Raw genomic sequence first — 17,164 nt, forward strand, 5'->3', positions numbered from 1 at the left:
GGGGATTATTGCAGGAACACCTGCCCACCCACTCTGTGGCTCAGAGCCCGACTCAGGGAACACACGGGTACCACGCATGGGGCTTGTGCTTCACTGTGTGCCACAGATCTGGGAAAGGCCCCTGACTCCCAATGCCAAACATCAGAAAGGGGATTTTCACCTGGAAAGTGGAACTGCTCCCAAAATACCATGTGACACAGAAATGCCCCCGCCTGGAGTTCAAACTCTGCTTTGAGAGACCTGCAGCAAGTCACCCGAAAAGGTGAAATTCTGCCTCTGAGCGGGTGAGTTTTGGCACGTTCCCACAAGGAAACAGCAATTCTTGAGTTTACTGGGTTTCTTCTGGTTTTGTGGCACATGGATTTGTTTTCCCAGCAGAGCCCTTGTGCCAGCACTCAGAGCCTGCTGGCGGCTGGGGCTCAGTCCCACACACTCACAGGGTTTCCAAGCTCACTGTGGTCTGTAGTAGCTGCAGCAGCGTCTGCGGGGTCACTTGGGTGGCACTTAGGTCTCTGCAGGCATTGCAAAGAGATCATGAAATTCTCTGGTGACATTGCCAGGACTCTGCTCTGACAGCAAGCCCAGGGCCCTGACGATGGTGGTGCTGTTGGCAGAGGCATCCCCTTCTGCCTGCTCCAAGAGCAGCCCTTCTGGAGCCCAGCTTCCCTCTGCCTCGCCCTGCTCTAAACCAGCCCCTCGCAATCAGGAGGGCAACCCTGCAGCTCCCGTGGCAGACAGATGCCACCAGAAAGGATTGCCCCTCTCCCGACCTCCTGCTGCTCTCCCCTGAGGGCAGCTGAGTCCCTGGAGGGGGCAGGAGCCTGGAGCTGCTGGCAGGAGTGCACTTCATTCCCAGAGCCCTGCCAGCAGCTCCACGGCCCCAGACCTGCATGGGCTCTCTCAATCCCTGAAAGGTTGTGTCCCAGTTCCTGGGCTGCTTTGCAGCTGGGGACACACCAGCACTGCTTGGCCTTTGCCTTGCTCTGCTGCAGCTGGGCCACTTGTGTCTCCAGCAGACTCAGGCTGGCCCACAGGCAGATTTGCTCCTGCCCCATTTGGGCTGCCCTCCTGAGAACAGGGCACTCGAGAGAGACACAGCTCTCTGTGCATCTGCTCCAAACGAGCCAATACTTACAGAGAGCGCACTGAGGGCAGCTTGAAGAAGGCAGAGTCATCTATCACAACCAGCGGGTTTTGGCTGAGGATCCTGGGAAACAACAGAGCTCTGTCAGGGCTGATGGCAAGGATGTGAGCTGGCTGTGCCGGGCACGTGGGCACGGCCTGGGCCCATCCAAGGAAGCCTTGCAGGAGATGAGCAGGGCAGGGCAAAGGGCCTTTGCAGCTGCACACTCCTGCTGCTCCCTGGCTGACATGCACACTCGCAATCAGGACTTTCCCAAGGGCAAATCTGCTCCTGCCCAGGGACCCTGCAGAGGCTCGCCCTGCCGTGCCTTTAGCCCTGGGGCCACTTACAGCTCCTGGAGGAACTGCATCCCATGCCAGGCCTGGAAAGTGCCGCTGCGGATCCGCGTGAGGCCATTCCCGGAGAGATTTCTGGGGAGAGAGGAGGTCACACACAGGAATCGGGCCTGCCCTACAGAAAGAGGGGGCAAAGCAGGATCCCTTTGCAGGAAAGGTGCAAATCCAAGGTGGAAGAGGGAGGCAACTGCTGCTTTCTCGGTGTTTGTAGCCTGCCCAGGAGGCCAAGCGAGCGGCACACGTGCTGACTCTCTTTCTGTTCCAGGAAGCAGCCAAGGCTGCAAGAACTGGCTGCCTGATGGCTGTGTGTGGACAACCCCGCTGGGCTCTGTCCCCTGGCGTGGCTGCCCAGCCATCGGCATTGACCTCTGCAGCTCAGCTGGGCTCTGGGCAGGGCAGAGTTAGGGACTGAGGGCAAAAGAACAGCAGCATTTTCTTGCACAGGAAATTGGAGTGCCCAAGGCAAAGACAGAGCTAAAAACCCCAGAAAGGAACTTGATCACTCACAGAAACTTCAGGAAAGGCAGTGGCTCAAAAGCCCGTTCCTCAATGGTCTGGATCTCATTGTAGGACAAATCCCTGTTCCAGTTAGAGCAACAAATGTCACTTCCAATTGCCCTGTTGCATCTAGCTGCCTAAGCAGCCTTGATGCCAGCACGGACAAAGGCCACATGCCCGTGGCTGGGCTGAGCAGCAGGGCCCCAGCGAGGGCCAGGCAGGAGCCCCCCACCATGGGCAGGGCCCGGTGCTTACAGGTGCTTCAGCAGGAACAGCCCCTCCAGGGAATGGCTCTTCACTGTCCGCAGCTCATTGTCCCTGAGCACTCTGCAAGGGGACACAGGGACATTGTGACAGCGGCCGCTGGCCAGCAGCAAATGGCATTGTCATGGGAAAATCTCCTGCAGCAGCTTGACTGAAGCATCTCTTTGGGACACTGCAGGGATTGTCCCCACTCCTGGCCACAGCAGGCCCTTGCTCCTGGCCGGCTGAAGGTGACCACAGCGTGATCCCTGGGCAGACACACACAGGGATGCTGCAAGAGGCTCATGGCAATTCTTGCCATACTGGGAAGCTGGGCTGATTCACACCCCTCCTTGCAGAGCCACCGAACTTTGAATTCCAATGGAAAGGATGCAAGCGGGTGGTGTGGGGGCTGCTGATCCCATCCCCAGACCAAAGGATGGAAAATCCCCAAACTCCTGACTTTTGAAATGGTGCAGGCCACTTACAAGGTCTCAGCCCATGGGTAGTCCTTCCAGGCCTGTTTTCCAACAGCAGCAATGGAGTTGCCAGTGAAATCTCTGCAAAGAAACAAAAGGCCCAGTCCCCCCTCAGGAAAACCCATTTCCTTGCTGCTGAACTGGAATTGGGCTTTGCCTGGAGAAGGCACAGCGTGCTCAGACTGGCTTCACCCCCATGCTGAGCTCAGGCCCCCAAACCCACGCTGTCCCCAGGCAGGGAGTCCCCCGGGTGTCCCAGGTGGGCTCTGCAGACACAGGGAGCCGAGGAGGGGCAGCTGTAGGGCTCTGTGGGGCCGCGGGACTCACAGGACGGCCAGGGCTCGGCGGCGGCTGGCCGGGGGCACGGTGGCCAGCCCGGTGTGGCGGCAGTTCAGCCGCCCATGGCCCGGGCAGCGGCAGGGCTCTGGGCAGAGCTCCTCGGCCACTCCTGCCGAGGGAGCCACTGCCAGCAGCAGGGCCAGCAGGAGCAGAGCGCGCACGAGACGCGGCACCAGGTCCATGGCGAGGCAGGACTGGCTGCAGTCACCTGGGACACAGCCCTCAGGTGCAGCTGTGGCAGTTCCTGTGTCACAGTGGTGCTGCCAATGTCACAGTGCTCCCTTCTGTGTCATTGTACCAATGCTTGTGGTGGTGCGTGGCAATAGAGCCCGCAGGCCATGGTGTCACCAAATGACTCTGTCTCAGAGCCATCAATCCGTGGAATCATGGAATGGATTGGCTTGGAAGGGACCTAAAGGCACATCCAATGCCACCCCTGCCATGCACAGGCACCCCTTCCACTATCCCAGGCTGCTCCAAGCCTCGTCCAACCTGGCCTTGGACACTGCCAGGGATCCAGGGGCAGCCACAGCTGCTCTGGGCACCCTGTGCCAGGGCCTCACCCCCCACACAGGGAAGGATTTCTCCTGAACATTTGATCTAAGCCTGCTCTCTGTCACTGTGGAGCCATTCCCATTTGTATTGGGTTTGTGTGGCCAAGTTTTCGCACGGCATTGGGGCTACAGGTGCTGTTGAAATTGCTTTTGCTTCTCATTATCCTGCCCTGGTTTTGTTGGTAATAAATGTAATTAATATCCCCAAGTTCCCTCCGTTGTGTCCGTGAGGGTGATGACCAGGGAGGGATCTCTCCCTCTCTTTCTGGAAGCTCATGAGCCTTTTGCTGCCTTTTCTCTCCTCTCCACTCGGGCGGAGCGCTGACAGCGCCTTTGGTGGGCAGCCGGCATCCAGCCAGGGCCAAAGCCCGCCTGGCGCCGGGAGAGCGCGGGCAGCTTCCCGAAAGCCGGGCACAGGCGGGATGGCCGCCGGCAGAGCCTGAGGGAGCCGCAGCGCCAATGGCGGGAAGCGCGGGCAGCCTGAGGGGCGGCAGCTCCGCCTCGGCGCGCCGGCACCGGCAGCGACCGCCGCGCAAAGGGAGCGGCGGGCAGCTTTGGCGAGGCCGGCACGGCCCCGCAAGCAGCGCCCGCACAGGCGCCCCGGCCCGGCCGGGAAGCGCGGCCGCTCCGCCGCACAGGCAGCTCCGGCTCCGGGCAGCGCCTCCGGCAGCGGCCGCCCCGGCCTGAGGGGAAACGCGCGGGCCAGCAGCTCGGGCCGGGGCGGCTCTGGCAGCGCCTGCGGCAGGGCGGCCTCCACTCCTGGCCACGGAGCCACGGAGCCTCAGAGTCGCTGTCCATGGAGGAGACCTCCGGGTTCAGCGGGTCCATCCTGTGCCTGATCCCCACCTTGGCAGCCAGGCCACAGCACTCAGTGCCACCTCCAGCTGTCCCTTGCACCCCTGCAGGCATGGGGAGTCCAGCGCCTCCTTGGGCAGCCCCATCCAAGGCCTGACCACCCTTTCCATGGAGAAATTTCACCCTGATCTCTGTGTTTCCTGACTTACACACCCGGACACTATTTTAAGCCTCTTCTGAGCCATATTCGACCAAGGTGCCTTTCATGCATGCCCATTAAACCTCCTGGAGAATGTGATTCTGCTCCATCACAGCAGCCCTTCAGCAGGAGGTTCAACAATGCAACCATCAGCCAGGGAGCCAGGCAGAAGTGAGGGAGGGCAAAGGGAAGGAGGAGGTGAAAACCTCAGGGGTGCAGAGGGGACAATGCTGCTTGTGCAGCTCCAAGCCAGCACCACGGGGACACCCGTGCCGAGGCCTCTGCAGGAGGACTCCGGCCATTCCCCTTCCCATTCCCCACCCAGAGCTCTTGTGCTCACAGGAGACATCTGGAACACAAAAGTGTTGACCCTGGAAAGCTACAGGGGCCTTGGGATGTTTTAGAAGCACTACTGCAAAGCCTCTTCCTTAGATATCCAAAGAGCTATCCAGGAAGGTCTCGTTGGAATGGGAAAACTCCACAGGGAGTGCTGGAGCCAGGCACTGGCACTGGGGCTGGCAGAAATAACACCTGGGTGAGGTAGGACCAGGTGCATGCTCTGCTCAGCCCAGTGGCAGAGCTGAAGGGGGAATTGCAAAGATAAGGAGTGGCAGAGGGAGAGGGACTGCTGGAGCCCCTCTGAAGCAGCCATTGGACAAATGTCCCAGACAGACACATCCCAAGAAGCACAGGATGCCCAAGGCTGTGGCCAGCAGGCAGGAGGAGGGGATCCAAAACCAGGGCATGGGAAACAGATCCCTGCTGGGGGCAGCAGGGCAATCCCCTCCTGGCCCATCTCACCTTCCCAGCTCCCTCTGCACAACACGGGGGAGGCTCTGAGCCGCTGGGGCCGGACAAGCACGGTGTGGACAAGCTCCATCCAGGCTGGAGGGGCTGCCCAGGGGGAGTCAGGCCAGCCACGCTCTTTGAGAGGCTCCCTGGGGACGCTGTCCTGAGGGGCAGAGCAGTCCTGAGAGGCTGGACATTCTGCAGGGAGAAATCCTTGTAGGCACAGGCAGGAACAGGCCGTGCCCGTGTGCCCAAAGACGAGCTGGTTAGGAAGCACAGCGGCTGAGCAGGAAGCTTTACCTGGGACTCCGGGAAAACACAGAATTTACACCTTTGGAAGAAGGGCAGCACCACAGGAGGATGGCGAGGATGTTGTTGGGGCGTGCAGGGAGAAATAAAAGCAAAGGCCCAGCTGGAACTGAATTTGGCCAATTCCGTAATGGAGAACAGAAACGGCTTTTACAAATACATCAGCAACACCAGGAGGAAGGAGAACAAACTTGGTTATTATTGAATGCAGGGGAAAACATTGTGACAAGGGATGAGGAAAACCCTGAGATACTGATGCCTTCTCTGGGTGTCCCAGAGCTTGTGCTTGCCTGCAGCACCCTCTGGCCTTCCCTCAACAGTGACAGCAAGAAATAACAGTCAAGGAAAAAGCATGTAAGGAAATAAACACAGCCAATGAAGCAGCATCCAAAGAGAGCCTCAGCTAAATGGGAGGTGAACAATTGTGGCATCCCATTAACTTCTTGAAAGTCTTCTACCTTTGTTCTTCACACTATGCCTCCTCCCGGGATGCTTATCTCTGGGATACATAGGCATCCCTGATGCGTTGAATCCATGGCAATGCAGACTTGCTGAACAGGGAACAGCACTGGGATGCTCCATGAACAGCCTGGGAACAGGGGCAACACTCGGAGGAGCTCTCTGCCCTGTAGGGCAAAGGCTGCTCTACATTCTGTGCCTCCTTGTTATCCTTCCTCCCTCTCTGTGGCAGTTTTGCACAGAACCTGAAAAAAAAAAGAGAGAGAAAATGGGCATAAAAAGAGAAGGCAGCTGGTGATGGAGGCTGTGGGCAACAGCGGTGCCTGTGCTCTGCCCTGTCTGGGAAGCAGCCGCTGGAGCAGTCGGGAAGGGGCATTTCCAACGCTGCAAAGCAATGCAGTGAGCGAGGTGAACGGGGACAAAAAGGCTTCTGGACATCCCATGACCAGAGGTCCCTGCTCCCGCTCCCTAAGCAGGGAGGTTTGGCCAGGGAGGGCTGCAGCAGGTACCAGCACCTCTCCCTGCTCTGGGGTGTGTCAGCAGAGCCCAAGGAAGATGGGGAGCCCCAGCAGGGGTGGCAATGGCTGGCAATCCAGGGAATGAGCCCTGCATGCAAAAGGCAGCTGGAGAGGATGGGAGTGAGTTCTTCACCAGCCACTGTGGGGAGGGAGTGGGGAAAAATAGGGCAGAGCCATCAGCAGAGGAGACTGCTCGTGCTCACAGAGATTTGGGAGCGCCCCAGGGCCCAAGACATCCATCCCAGCGCCGGCGTGGGAAGGGCTGCTTGAGCTGGGAGCCCCTGGCCGTGCCCAGCGCTCAGGAGCCGCTTTCCCAGGGCTCCCCCAAACGCGACGTGTCGGAAACACGGCCCGAGGAGTCCTGGGCAGCGGCACCTGCGCGGCTGCGGGGCTCCAGGAGGAGCTGCTCTGCACAGGAAAGACTCTTGGTGGCATGGGCAGGACTTACCTTCTCAGCCACAATTTCCTGGGGTGGCCAGGCTGGGAGTCAAGTTCACTCCGTCAGGAGCGCTTCTGGGGAAGGAAAATGGGAGATATGCAACATCAGTTGTCCTGTAATATTCTGCCAAACAGGAGAGAGGGTGAAAGCTCTCATTGCTGTGTGGCTGAAGGCAGGAGAGCAAAGCAAAGCTGGGGAGAGCTGGGACAGAAGGCAGGACAAGCTCCCCCCAGGCAGGCTGGACCCTGCTGAGCTGAGTGCTGGGGATGCTGCCACAATCTTTAAGCCTGGAAAAACATCTCCTGTGGCACCCAGCACATGCAGGGGCATCTGCAGTGGCACGTGGGGCTCGTCACCTGGGCACTCTAACTACAAGACAGACAGCTGTGTGTGAAACAAGATATTGACTTACGTGGAAGACACACTTCAGTATCAGCAAAACCAAGACGAAGAAAAACAGCAAAACCACAAATGTGATCACGAACAGCACAGCCTCCAGTTTTTGCTGTGAGGAAAGGAAGGAAGAAAGTGTGGGTACAAGCATTGATCCTTCCATTCTGCTTTGCCCAGAAGGACACATGCAGCAGTGCCCCGCAGCTCTCCTACCTTCCCTGTGAGTCCCTTGTCCTTCCCCAAGGCCATGTGAATTATCATTTTCTCTTGCTGACGACACTGCTCCATTGGATCATAGGCTCCCTGGTTCTCTTGCCTCTCTTGAAGAAGCTTTAGAAGCAGCCTGGTCTTTTTGACCATCTTGGCACACGCCTGCTTGAGCTGGGGCAGGCTGCAGTCCCTCCTCAGGGCTCGCTCCACGTGGGCCATGAATGTCTTCAGGCCTTTGTGTGCCTCCATCAACTGCTGATGATGATCTACATTGCCGCACGCCTTGTTATTTCTTCGTCTGGTAGGAGGTCACTAAGAACAGCCGATGTCAAATTGGCTTGTTTAGCAACCCAACACTCTAGGTGGGCCAATTCACCTAGAGACTTCGCTATGGACACCCAGGGCAAAAACACTGTCCAAGCGACGCCTTCTGGGATAGACCAATGGGTGATTTCGGGGTCACACTGTGAATCTCTTTCTTTTAGGTCTCTTTTTGAGCGGGTCGAATTGCGTGTGACAATTTTTGTTTTCCAATTAGCAATTTGGGTGTCGTTGGGAGTAAACAGCGTCAGCTTTCCGAAAGAACACGGGCCTCCTATTAGGCATGAGGGGATGCCTGCCCATGCTCGGTCTCCGCAAATAAAAAAAGTTCCTCGGGGAAGGGTTCTAGGCTTCTCATCATAAGTTGGGGTAGTAGTGATATGGACAACGGTGGAGCACCAATTTCCAGCTGTATACTCTTGATTAGGTTGAATAACAGAGAGGTAGGGTTTTCCAATAGGGTTGAGGGAAGACATAAACTCTACACAAACGGAAGCTACCGCGGAGCCGAGCAACTTAAACTCAACAGGTTTGGACTCAGCAATGTTCAGCTTAGAAATAAGACGTCTCCAAATAAGGTTGGGGTTGATTCCAGGGGAACGCATGACTTTTTGTTGGGCCAAAGGTCTTAGGGAGGAATCAAGAGGGGTAGGGAACTCATCTGGGTCAGAAGGGATCCCCACAAGGCAGGTCGACAAAGGGTCTGCTGCTGAGGTGGTGGTCAGACAGAGTTGGTCCTGGCCGAGGGCCTTGGCGAGCATTTTCCACACGTTGTGTCTTGGCTGGGGGATGATCCACGGGCTCGCTGGGGGAATTGTGAACCATAGGATGATGACAAAGATGACGGTAGTGATTGGGATGGGAGTCATCGGGTGCATGTCTCTATAAAAGAAGCAAAGGGAAAACATTAGGATAAATCAAAGGTTTAGGTTCTGCCCCGGGAGGAGGTCCAAATCTCCTGAGAATGGTTTGCGTTTCCTCCTCCAACAAGCTTCTTCTACTTGTGCCACAGCTCCAGCCGCCATGGTTTTTTTGGGTAAAAAGGGCTTGACCCACTTGGAGGGGACCCACTTGAGGCCTGAAGGAGTGGATACGCAGATGTATCCCCTCCCCCAGGTTACCAAATCAAAGGGCCCCTCCGTTTTCCATGTCTCCGGATCCTTTATAAGGACCGGCGACTTGACCCTAAGGTGCAGGTTTTCATTGTGCCCGAAGTGTCGGATAATAGGTGGATTCAAGTTATCATACGAGCAATTTAAGAAATTGATGGTATAAAGTGCTTTTGCGAGTCGGATCTGAGGGGATTCCATCTTCATTGCCGAACTTTGTTGATGTAACACCCTTTTTAGGCTCTGATGGGTCCTCTCCACCACAGCTTGGCCTGTTGGGGAATAGGGGATGCCGGTCTTATGTTCTATTCCCCATTGTTGCAGGAAGCTCTTGAGTTCCCTGGATTTGTACCCTGGGCCATTATCAGTTTTGATGACTTTTGCGATGCCCAACACGGAGAAAGCTAAAATAAGACGTTTCTTTGTGTCAGATGCTTTCTCCCCTGTGTGGGCAGAGGCATAAACTGCACCAGAGAAAGTGTCTACTGACACGTGGATGTAACAAAGTCTGCCAAATTCCGAATAATGTGTGACATCCATTTGCCACACTTCACAACTACTGAGCCCTCTGGGGTTAGTGCCTAAACTTAATGATGGCAGTTGATGAGATTGGCACAGGGGACATGTGGCCACGATCACCCTGGCCTGTTCGCGACTAAGTTTGAATTGGCGAACCAGGCCAGGCGCATTCTGATGGAAAAGCTGGCTGATCTTAGCTTGTTGGAACACTTCTGGGAGCGGGGCCACCTGGACGGGGGCGGCCAGAGCATCAGCTCTTCGGTTCCCCTCCACGATGAACCCCGGCAGGTCAGTGTGAGACATGACGTGCATCACATAAAATGGTTGCTCTCCGCAGGAGACTAGATTAACGAGTTTTGAGAGCAAGTTGAACAGCGATATGTTGGACACCTCTTGCAAGATTGCATTCTCCACTCTTGATACTACACTGGCAACATACGAGGAATCAGTGACCAAATTAAATGGTTCAGGGCACTTCTCAAAGGCTCTGACAACTGCGTCCGACTCAGCTACTTGAGGTGATCCTTCAACCTCAGTAACTTCAGCCTCCCACCGCTGAGTCTGAGGATCCTTCCAAGTCATCACTGACTTGTGGGATGCTCCAGACGCGTCTGTAAACACAGTCAAAGCCTTCAAAGGAGTCCTACTCTGAACGCTTTTTAGAGATAGTGTGAACTGAACGTCTTGATTAAAAATTTTGTGGGCCGGTCTATGAATGGAAATTTGGCCGGTGTAACTATCCAGTGCAAACTGCAAGGCTTTGTTTTCTTGAAGCAGGTGTTCCAACATCGCTTTTGTAATTTGGCCCGAGCTCAATTGAAGAGGGATGTCAATGCACTCAAAATCTTGACCTGCCAGCTCCCTGATGCGCAGCCTAGACTTACGGATCAGTTCCGCCACCAGCTCTTGTGGCCGTGTCATTCTTTTGGACCTGTGGTGACTAAGGAACACCCACTCTATGATTAAGAGGGGGTCCTTAGTCCCTTGGTCCTTGTTGGTGTTGTTGTCCCACTGAAAAATCACCCCGTGGAGGTGCGGCAGTTTTCCCAAGATAATGAATTTGAATGGCAGCCCCGGTAGGTAACGGTGGGCCTGCCTGGCAGAAATGGACTTCTGGATTTTCTCTAGCGCAGCCCATGCTTCTTGGGTGAGGAACCTAGGAGAACTAAGCTCCTCTCCCCCTTTCAATAAATTGAAAAGGGGGGCTAGGTCGTCGGTGGGAATGCCTAGCCAAGGTCTCACCCAATTGAAAGACCCACACAGTTGTTGGACATCTGATAGGGTTCGAATGTTGTTTCTAATTGTAATTTTCTGAGGCACAATAGTGCACTTTCCAATTTCAAGACCCAGGTACTTCCAGGGTGGCATCCGCTGGATTTTATCCTTTTGGAGCTCGAACCCTGCAGCAATCAATGAACTGATTGTCAGGTCAAGCGTGTGTGTAAGCACATCATCAGTTGGAGCACAAACTAAGATGTCCTCCATATAGTGGTATATTATGGATTCCCCCCTCTAGCACGCACTGGGGATAGCAAGGAAGAGACGTACCATTGGCAGATGACTGGACTGTTCTTCATTCCTTGCGGGAGAACACGCCAATGATACCTCCTCCTTGGGGCTTCCCGGTTGATGGTAGGAACCGAGAAGGCAAAACGTGGGGCATCGTCAGGGTGAAGGGGAATTTGGAAGAAACAGTCTTTGATGTCAATGACTGCCAATTGCCAATTTTATGGAAGCGTCGTTGGGGACGGCATCCCCGGCTGGAGAGGACCCATATCTTCGATAACATTATTGATTTGTCGGAGGTCGTGGAGGAGCCGCCACTTGTCTGTGTTAGGTTTCTTGATGACAAACACTGGGGAGTTCCACGGAGACGTGGTCTCCACCAGGTTGCCCTTGAGCAACTGCTCATCCACAAGCTCCTGGAGCGCCTTCAGTTTTTGTTTAGAAAGCAGCCACTGCTCTACCCACACTGGTATATCGGTCTTCCAATTCAGTTTTTGGGTAGGGCGCTCTTCAGTGACCGCCGCCCGAAAAACCTGGGGAGCCGTTGGGAGGTCAATTTTGGCTCCCCATTGGGCGAGAAGGTCTCTCCCCCACAGGGGTTCCATATAGTCCAAAACAAACAGGCGTACTGAAGCTAATTGCCCGTCTGGCCCCTTAATTTGCACGACGTTCCGAGATTGTTTTGCCAATTGAATGCCCCCGACACCTTGTACTCGACCAGCCACGTCTTGCAATTCCCAATGTGACGGCCATTCCCTGGAGGGAATGATCGTCACATCTGCCCCAGTATCTAAAAGCCCTTGGAGTAGTTTTTGATCCCCACCCCTTTGCAAACTGCAGGTGATGCATGGTTTTTCCCTGCTCAGGACCTGGGCCCAGGCCACCACGGGTAAAGCTGTTTGTTGGCGAGGTTTCGGCAGCTCTGGGTCCCAGGTCAAGTCAGGGACTGGAATGGCTTGTGCCACGATTTGTCCCTGAGGCAAAAAGGTGGGAGGGCGAATGCAGTACAGTGCGAGGGAGAATTGTCCCGGGTCTGATGTTAAGAGACCCGGGACAATGTTAATGTCAATAGGTGTGTGTTTGGTGTCTCCGACGACAATGTACTTACACTTGATCCCACCACAAGTACCTTCCACTTTAGGGCACACTGAAACAAGATGGAAGCTCAAGTCCTTGATGTGTAATGACTCGGTCAGCTGCAACCTGTAGGGTGTAATTTTAGAGTAAGTGGTTAGAATCGGTCTGGGTACGACAGGTGTAAGACAAGTTGAATGAGAAATGGTCAAGTCCCGTGAAGCTGTGGTTATAGACAGGCTCTGTTGGAGTTTCCCCTCTCTCTCCCCCCCCCCCCACATTGGGTGTAACTACGCCTGCCCTATTTTTATCTTGGCGCGGTGAGGAGGCGCGCTCTTCTCCTAGTTTTTTTGCAGAGCGTTCCCCTGAGGCTTCTGTTTCCTTTTGAAGTCTATAAACTCCTGCCTCAGGGGACACTCCGGCATCCAGTGCCCAGTCTTCCCACAGAGGTGGCATGGCGCGGTGGTTCTCTGTGGCACCTTCGAAGTGTTAGGAGGTGGACCAGGGGCTGAGGTGGTGGAAGCAGCAGCTATCTCCTCAGTGTTGACGATTGCGGTCTTACGAACCGGTGGTCGGTGCTTAGAGTTGAGCTCCTTCGCCAGAACAGAGACCTTTTTGCGCAAACTTCTAACATCTGCTGAAGAGTGGGAGGTGGGTCCAGAGGCAGGCTGAGGATGGCGGCTTTGCAAGCAGAGTTGGAATTGGCTGCCACCATCTCAGTCAGGATTTCCAACCGGGTTGTCTCACTCTGGACCTGTAACTCGACTGCTTTGCGGAGGCGCTCGACAAACATAACAAAAGGTTCATTATTAAACTAAGAGATTTTTGAGTAGGTGACAAAAGGGGTAGTAGGGGATCGCAACCCGAAAAAAGCTTTCTCAGCTGCCTTGGCGCTCTCTCTTGACGCTTCGGTGGGAATGTACCATGCCTGGAAGTGTCCATCAGTCCAACTTCCTGTCCCACACAGATGGTCATTTGATATCGTTTCTCCCTGCAGATCTACGGCGGTACGCAGATTTTCCCACAGTGTGGGCAGGAGTTTTACGACATCCTTTTTCCACGCGCCTTCCCACATGATATATTCTGTGGGGTTGAGGAGGCAGGAAAAAAGTCGCCGCAGGTCTGCAGGGGTGACCACCGATTCGGAGAGTGTGACCCTCAGGATCCCCCGGAACTAGTCGCTCTCCCGGGAGTAATCCTTTTGGGCCTTACACAGCTCCTTTATGGAATGGCGTGGGAACGGGGTCCATTGGACTTGGGCCCTCCCCTCCCTCTCCGGATGATAAGTGACCGGAGCCACCGATAGAATGGGAAACGGCTCCGGGCCCCGGCCCCCAGCCCCCCCCCCGACACCCGCCTGAGCGTGGGAACCGGAAGGGGGACCGTGGGAACCGGAACTGGGAGAGGAAGAGGAGTGGCCTGAGATGGGGGCGGAGACGGGTGGTATTTTCGTCTCCGCCTCCAGGGCATGGTAAGAGGGTGGGACTGGCGCCAGAGGAGGAGTCGCAGGAGGAGGAGACATGGGAGGAGGCAGGGGTGGAGCAGTAGGAGGAGATATGGTAGAGAGAAGGGATAAGGGGAGGAGTCTGAGAGATTGAAGGAATTGTTCGAGGAGCGGAAAGGATTGTGGGGAGAAGAAAGGGTTTTGGCGGGAAACGCCATGCGGTCCCCGCCATTTTGGGCTTCTTGGGAGCCATCTTGTATAGTGTCAGGAGGTGGGAGGTTAAATTTAACAGAGGGTTTAGAAACTGGGGACTTACAAACTGGGGAAGAGAGGGAACGGGTAGAGCCCTGAGGAGTTTGGCCAGAACTCCTCAGGAGGGGGTTTGGGATTTTTGAGGAGAGCCAGGGAGATGGCAAGGACCCTGTGCGGTGCTGTCGCGGGCTACCCCCCTCAAAATCCCAGTTTTTGGGCATGTGGGAGAGGGAGAAGGGGTAGGATGGGGAGAACAGGGCGAACCAGGGTTCAAAACAGTGCAGGATGGCTGCCTCCTCAGTTCCGATCGTGTTCGCAAAATCTTTTTTATCTGTGAACTCCAAAATGTAATTTTTGAAAGTGAAGAATCCCCTGTTCGGCCGAATTCGTCTAGTTTTGCGCAAACTTGGCTCCAAAACCGGAAATCGTTAATTTGGTCAGGGGTTACCTCAGGGAACTGGGAAAGCAGCCATGCTACTAACTTTTAAATTTCTTTTTTCTAAAATTTCTCCCCCCCCCCCCCCCCCACTAACAAGGATCCCCGCAACTTGGATAAAAAGTCTCTTTTGAGTCGCAGAAAAACGCGCACCCATTTTTTTTACGAATTTAGAAACACTGCAACTCAATCAGCCCACCGCCCCAGGAAAACACAAAATGAAAAATAAAAAGGGGGACCCCTCACCGAGCCCTGCCGCTGGACTTTGCCGTCAAAGGCCTGCGCAGTGAAAGAGAAAGGACCGAACAAAGCGGTCAAAGATTAAAAAGGCAGGGCAAAGAAAGAAGGGAACGGGAAAAAAGACTTACGTTCGGCGGAGGTCCAAGAGAAATCCGGGGCGAATGGCTCCTGTTGTGGGACCGACCCCGTGGGTGCCAGGAGCTGCCGGTCCTGGTCCTCTGGGAGCGCCACCCACCAAAAAGGGGTCTGCTCTACCAGAGGTAGTTTGACGGCCAGGGAGGATTATATCGAAGTCCAGTGGATAGAGCCCAAAGGATCCGGAATCTTCGTCCGTGAGGTCCGGCGGTGGTCTCGGCTCGCCCCACGATGGGCGCCAAATTGCAGCGGCAGCTGACCTCGAAGGAAATCCCAGCTAACTGCGGCCAGCACCGCCAGCAGCACAGGGGCACTCTCCCGATCCCGGGCTGGGTCTAGAGAGCGCCTAAGGCTTTCGCCTTGCGGGACGAGGATCCGCAGAAAAGAGAGGGCTGCTACCCAACAGGAGAGGAAAGAGACGGACTCCAGCTGTAGTACAGTCCAGATGTATTCCAGGGGAAACTAACTGCTGAAGACCCCAACTGGGTTCCGACAACAGCTTATAAAGAAGGGCAGGTACAAACAAGTAACATGGTCTTCAGCAAATGGGAAAGAAGGTGGGAGTGGGGAGAGGGTAACAGACATCATGGGGAATCCAATAGGGAAGAACCAGGGGTGGGGCCCTGGCCCCCGAACCAATCACTCGTTGCCCAGGATAGAAGATTCTAGATAGAAGGGTTGGGACACCGAGTGACGGACAGGGCACCAGGGAGGGACTGAGGGATGGATACAATAGTTACTAAGGGTTACGGGGAGGAGAGAGATTAAACTGACCCGGCGATCAAGGAGAGGGAGAACCAGGGCAGAACCATTACAACTGAAGGGGTACATGGAATGAACCAATACACGACTTAATTAAAATAACGCATAATAAACACAACACAACAGGCAGATCTGGACCTTCGCTCCACTTTCACAGGGCTCAACACCTGGTAGAAAAGCGGATTCTGTCCAACCCAATACTGGCTGTCCTTCTTCTGGTGCCGTTTGTGTGTCCTGACGTGGTACTTCTTGGCAGCTGGATCTTCCTCCTCATCTCTGTCTCGTCCAGAGATGGAGGTGTAGCTCTCGCACGCTGCGCTCGCTCGGAGCGAACGGACGCCAGCCAGCTGCTCCTTGTGTGGCCGCAGAGGGGCGCTAGAAGACTGGCCGCTCCCCGGGCTCTCGCCGAGATTGCCCAGGTAGCGGTGACAGCTGCGGCGTGGGTGACGCAGGCTGGTGTGAGGTACGAGGTCCTGAGATGAAGGAACGAAAGAAGGGACACTTGTACAGATTCCAAGGAAACTTTATTCCAAGGAGGGTCCAGGGACAAGTGTCAAGGGAGAAGGGTTTGGCTAGCCCTTATAAAGTGAGTGGGCGTAGGGTGTGAAGCCATGAGGGAACCAATAGGTGAAGGTAAAGGAAGGCTGACGTAACACAAAAGGTCCAATGAGAAGCACATGGGGGAGGGAGGAAGCCTTGAGGACAAATCAGGAGCTAGACTGGGGATGAGTGACATAGAAGTCTCTCGAAAAAACGAGGGGGGTTAACATGACACACAGGGACAGGAGGCAGCACCATGGGGATTGACGTAACCATATAAGGGCTTAGGGGGAGGAACAAGGGACTCCTCACTTTGATGGGCAGGCCAGTGGCGGGAAAAATGGGGGAAAAACAACTTTGGAACAAACCATCATAGGGGGTTTACACGGGGGGGGGGGGGGGAAGGAACAAACCATTACTTAAACTAACAAAGAATAATTAATTTTCATAACAACTTCAACTTATACCTTTTAAAACACACGACGCCACATCTCCCCCTTTTCTGTTTTAAAAAAAGAAGAGGATGTGGGCTAGGGAAAAATAGAGTCTTTGGCATCTCATGTTTCAGAGTCTTTTGGTTCATCATCTTCCCACCATTCACCTTCTTGGGCTGTTGCTGCGGCGACTACGATTTTTGATGTGGGGGAAGGCTTGGATAGGGAAGCGGTTATGATCCTTCTCAAGATCCCAAAGCATAAGGACACTAAAAGAAGGATAATAATAAAATAACCAATGTCCTTAATGAGGGAGAGCATCCATCCTGAAAGGCCCCAATTCTTAAACAGGTCCTTGAACCAGTTTTCATTCTCTTGTTTTACACTGCCGATAAGATCTTTCATTTCTTGGATGGACGCATGGACCGACTTGCTCCTAGATGACAGGTTGAAGCAGCACAACCCCTCAAACTCCTGGCACCCATGCCTGTGTGCCAGCAGCAGAAAATCAATGGCCGCCCTGTTCTGTAGGGTTGCCCGTCTGGTGATTTCTTCATCCTTTCGGAGGTCACTTAAGTCTTTAGAAGTTAAATTCGCCTGACGTGTCACCCAACATTCAAGGTTGCCAAGCTCACTGAGAGACTTGGCTGCCGCTACCCAAGGTAAAAAAACAGAGATGGCAATCCATT

Source organism: Passer domesticus, chromosome 27 (assembly GCF_036417665.1).
Source record: "Passer domesticus isolate bPasDom1 chromosome 27, bPasDom1.hap1, whole genome shotgun sequence".
NCBI lineage: Eukaryota > Metazoa > Chordata > Aves > Passeriformes > Passeridae > Passer > Passer domesticus.